The sequence below is a fragment of the Triticum dicoccoides genome, chromosome 6B (assembly GCF_002162155.2).
Source record: "Triticum dicoccoides isolate Atlit2015 ecotype Zavitan chromosome 6B, WEW_v2.0, whole genome shotgun sequence".
Classification (NCBI taxonomy): Eukaryota; Viridiplantae; Streptophyta; class Magnoliopsida; order Poales; family Poaceae; genus Triticum; species Triticum dicoccoides.
The window spans coordinates 644,357,703-644,363,216 of record NC_041391.1 but is presented as its reverse complement, the minus strand read 5'-3'; the positions used below and the strand labels follow the sequence as shown (position 1 = coordinate 644,363,216).

The 5,514-nt window shown below is 47.6% G+C and overlaps 1 pseudogene; it reads left to right on the top strand.

Annotated features, from left to right (window-relative positions):
• Nucleotides 1-4,624: 4,624 nt before the first annotated feature.
• Nucleotides 4,625-5,514, top strand: LOC119321373 (annotated as a pseudogene).

Here is a 5,514-nt window from a genome sequence, read left to right as displayed (position 1 = left end):
CACTACGGAAACTATGACGGAGGATAAACTAGAGGGGACGGGGTTGTCGGCACACGGCTTGGTGTTTCTTGATGTGTCTTTGGTGCTAGCCCTGCCCCTCTATTTATATGTTGAGCCTTGGGGTCGAAACTTGGAGTAAAAGCCTTCACAAAGTCGGTTTCACCCGAAAGGCAAGAGTCCTTCTCGGACTCCAGGGCCAGACGCCAGGGTTCCCGGCGTCTGGACCCAGACGCCAGGGACCCTGGCGTCTGGCCCCTGGACTCCGCAAAACTTCCTTTTGCACTTTCCAGAAACCTTGTGGGCTTTCCCCTTTGGCCCAAATAACGTGTTCTCGTACCCAAACATTTCGGGAAACATCCGGAACCCCTTCCGGTGAATTCCGGAACTCTTCCGGAGATCAAACACTATTATCCCATATATCAAAGTTTATCTCCGGACCATTCCGGAGTTCCTCGTCATGTCCATGATCTCATTCGCGACTCCGAACAACATTCGGTTACCAACATACATAACTCATATAATACTATATCGTCAACGAAACGTTAAGCGTGCGGACCCTACGGGTTCGAGAACTATGTAGACATGACCTAGAACTTGTTTCCGGTCAATAACCAATAGCGGGACCTGGATGCCCATATTGGCTCCCACATATTCTATGAAGATCTTTATCGGTCAAACCGCATAACAACATACGTTGTTCCCTTTGTCATCGGTATGTTACTTGCCCGAGATTTGATCGTCGGTATCCAATACCTAGTTCAATCTCGTTACCGGCAAGTCTCTTTACTCGTTACGTAATACATCATTCCGTAACTAACTCATTAGCTACATTGCTTGCAAGGCTTATAGTGATGTGCATTACCGAGAGGGCCCAGAGATACCTCTCCGACAATCGGAGTGACAAAACCTAATCTCGAAGTACGCCAACCCAACATGTACCTTCGGAGACACCTGTAGTACTCCTTTATAATCACCCAGTTACGTTGTGACGTTTGGTAGCACCCAAAGTGTTCCTCCGGTAAACGGGAGTTGCATAATCTCATAGTTACAGGAACATGTATAAGTCATGAAGAAAGCAATAGCAACATACTAAATGATCAAGTGCTAAGCTAACGGAATGGGTCAAGTCAATCACATCATTCTCCTAATGATGTGATCCCGTTAATCAAATAACAACTCTTTTGTCTATGGTTAGGAAACATAACCATCTTTGATAAACGAGCTAGTCAAGTAGAGGCATACTAGTGACACTATGTTTGTCTATGTATTCACACATGTATTATGTTTACGGTTAATACAATTCTAGCATGAATAATAAACATTTATCATGATATAAGGAAATAAATAATAACTTTATTATTGCCTCTAGGACATATTTCCTTCACCTAGATGATGATAGGCGCTTCAACATCAAGCTGGGCGAGAACTTCGAAGTGGATATAGTAAGTCACAGCGACAAGTCTTTTTTCGTAATTAAGCATGACATCTGCTTCATTTGCTTCCACTTATATTTTTTTTACTATTCTACTAGCGTATCCCCTGCCATGCAAGAGTTTTTGTATTGGATAAGATAGGTTTCAGTCATAGTATGGAGGAAAAGAAAGTTTACTTGAAGACCGAGCATGGTTATATTTTCCATGCAAATTGTACAATTCAGACGACTACACCTATTTTGGATGCAAAACATGGCGAGTACTATGCAAGACTTATGCATTTGAGCCTGATATGGTTATCACCTTTGATATTCGTCCGGAAGATGATATTGAAGGTAATACCGACATCTGGGTCGATGTGCAGACGCCTCCAGTTATACCATTATGTAAGTTTCTCAACCATATTTATGTCTTTAATCGATATTGTTTATTCAAAAATAGTTGACAACTAATTTATATTGTCAGCTTATTTCGGTGCAAGCAAACATGTCCAGCGCTTGGTAGACAGGACCGTATACTGTCCTGGGGCTGAATTCAACTGCGAGGAGCTCAGTCATTATGTTTCATGGCTTGAGGATCTTGATACTGTCAAGACAAATTTTCTTCCTGCATTTAGAAATGTTAGTACTGAAAATGTGCGACCAATAGTGTTCGTAATGAACTACGATCACATCTATTTAGGAAGGATGGTAAGATTTTTACTATTTGTCATCAGTGCATCTTTTCCATACATTATTTTTGAAACTAAACTTCATTGCTAAGTATGTTAACATACGATGTTCTTCAACAGGGACTCCCGATGAATGTTGTGCCTTATGGGATTGAGACTAAAGGTACCATGAGTATTATCAGCTTATGGCCAAGATATCCTACAGATTACTTTAGTGCATTCAAGATTAGCGACGAATGCTTAATAGTGCAAGACTGAACCAAATATGTGATGGGGGAGCGCAGAGAAGTACTAGGGGGCAGCAAACAGATGTGCTACCCACGATTAGGAGACAGGTTCATCTGCATGCTCCAGCTTGATTAAGGAGGAGAGATATACATGTTTTATGTTATTTTACCTAAGAGAGAGCAGCAGGAGTGATTAGCTAGCTAGAAATGAGTTTGAGGATGATGATGTGCTACACTATATTACTATGCTGATAAAATAGCTAGTGTTGGTGGTAATGACTATGATGATTATTATTAGCTAGTGTTAGTGGTGATTAAATAAATACTGTTTTTAGACAGAAATAAATACTGTTGATGGTAATGACTATGAGGATGCTTAAATAGCTTGTGCTGGCGGATTAGATTCAAGTGGAGGCAACATGTGGTGCACATCGAAAGTACTACTAGTCCAAACTAGATCAAGTTTGCATTAGTAGTATACTTTTGACATGCACCACATATTGCCTCCACTTGAACCTAATCCACCTTCATTTGACACACTGTTATGGACATAATGATGTAAACCTCATAACTGGTATTGTACAAATATTTCTATGATGACGCATAAATACACTAAAAATAAAAAAATAAAAAAATAGTACTAGTAGCGATGGACAGAAAACACGCTGCAAGTAGTTACCTTAGCAGCAGCGTGGTACCGAACAAACGCTGCAGCTATTTGTCCTAGCAGTAGCGCGGGCAGGCACGCGCTGCTGCTAAGCAATAGCTGTAGCGCATTATTAGTAGCGCGCACTCCCGCGCTACTAGTGAGCACAAAACCCGCGCTACTGCTAGGGTTTTCCCTAGTAGTGCTACTCTGTACCCGACCCCCACCATCGTTGTCCTTCGCCGTGCGCTTTCCTCGTGGCACACTCCCCATCATGCCACCGCCTTTCTTCTTCAGCACCCGTCTCCCGCCGCATGGATCTTAGATAGATGGAGTCCGGAGGTTTACCAAGCATGGAGAGTTGCGCCAACAAAGTCCGCGAGTGAGCCGGCAAGGCGATTCCCCACGCACTACCTCCTCCAACTATACTTGGTTTTCTTAGTAATCAGTCGTGTTTTTGCAAATGCAAGGACATGGCTTGTGAAACATGAGCATTATGGTGGAGGAGAAAACCAGATAGTAGGATCTAGTTTGTGAAACATCAAACCCAATAGGAGTGAACCGCACCAAAGATATCCAAGAAGAAAAGGGGAAACCTTTTGTAAGATTAAAAGATGGGTTGGGATTAAGTGGGACTCAATGATCAAGAGGTGTGTAATCGGGGGAGGCGCCTCTCTGAGTCAAATCATCCCCTAGTAGGACCCCTACAACACGATTATACTTCTCCAGTCAATCATTCTGAGAATTGAGCTAAGACTAATTAATTTCTACTGATGCGACTAGACAGCTTTACCCGTTTCTAGTATTATTACGCCTTAAAACTTGTCATGGTTCCACATAGTAAGCTCACAATTATTCACTGTACATAAGAACATAGCTCAAGGTACCACAAACTTCGCATGGATGATGCACCACAAATTTTGCTAAGTAGAGGTTTCAATGGTCTCCTCGAGTTTTTCCTTCTTCTTGTCTGGACCAAATATAAGAAACGCAACACCAGCAGGAACTAAGAAATACGATAACACCTTTTGTCGTTGCTCCTGCCGCTCGAAACTGCAAAATAAAAAGAAAACAAATAGTACAAATTTAAATGACAGAGAAGGGGGGGAGGAAAGATGCATGGGATTACCTTGGATTCGATCCTCTGAGCACCGCCGGAGAGGAACCGGCCTGGGCTCCGACGGAAGGAGCCTACCCCTAGCGGGATTGATCGCCCAAGAACGCGGCCTGCGGCAGATCTGAGCAACAGCGAAGCCATCCTTCTCAACAGGCGATCTATCGGGACTCTTCTTCTTCTTTTACAGTGAATGAAAGAGATCCGGCCGGACCTTGTTTTGTTTGCGTGGACGATGCGAACCGGCGTTTGGCGTATGAATAAGGCAGCTGGCGGCTGATCGTGGAGCCGAGTTTGCATGCGAGGGGCGATGGGATCACAGCCGAGCCAGGAGGGATTGCCGTGGAGGATTGGAGCACGCCGTGTCCGACTACGACTCCGAATTAATCACCGGCCGATTCGTGTACTGCCTCCGTGTCCGACTACGACCACGATCCAACCCATATGTATGTACTGTATATTATAAAGCGAACTCAGCAGCATATGGAGGCTCGTGGAGGCATAGATCGATCTGCAATGAAACCAACCGCCGGTATGTTCCCCATGTTTCCGCCGCAGCCGTCGCTGCCTTTCCACCACACGTTCCCCGTGGTGCAGGCCCCGCCGCCGTTCTACTTCCATGCAGTTGCAGTCCCCGTGCCGTCATCCGCGGTGCCAGTGTGCTCCGTGTGGGCGTGGAACTTCAGGGATGAATCTGACAAGCTCTGCCACTTGGCGTGGAAGGCCCGGTACGTGGCCGTCGACATGCACTACCCGGGCCTCGTCCACCACGCCGGCAAGGACCACAACATCCTTACCGTGGAGGAGCGCTACGCCGTCGTGAAGGCTAACGTGGACGCCCTCAAACCGCTCCAGGTGGGCATCGCCCTCCGCGACCAACATGGCCAGCACCTCGGCGCGTGGGAGTTCAACCTCCGCGGCTTCTGCGCCCAGGCCGACCCGCACGACGACAGCTCCCTGGCGTACCTCGCCGGCCGCGGCCTCGACGTGGACAGGCTCAGCGTCCGCGGCCTCAGCGCCAAGATGCTCAGGGAGGCGCTGCTGCGTTCCGGACTGTTGGACCCTCGGTGTGCGCGGTCGTGGATCACCTACGCCGGGGCCTACCACGTCGCATACCTCCTCAAGATTGTCACCGGCGGCGCCCCGCTGCCGCAGAACATGGCCGGGTTCGTCGGCGCCGTTCGGTATTACCTCGGCGACCAGCTCTACGACGTCGCGAGGATGGCGGCCGACCCCGACTGCCCGGCATGCCCCTGGGGCTGGAGCGCATTGCCACTCACCTCGGCTTCGGTCCGCCGTTGGGGAGCCCTCGCCTCGCGGCTGCCGCGGGCGTGCACGCGCTGCAGGTCTTCATGCGGCTCAAGTACAGAGAGTTGGGCGGCGACGTGGAGAGACACAGAGGTCTGCTTCAAGGCCTGCACTAG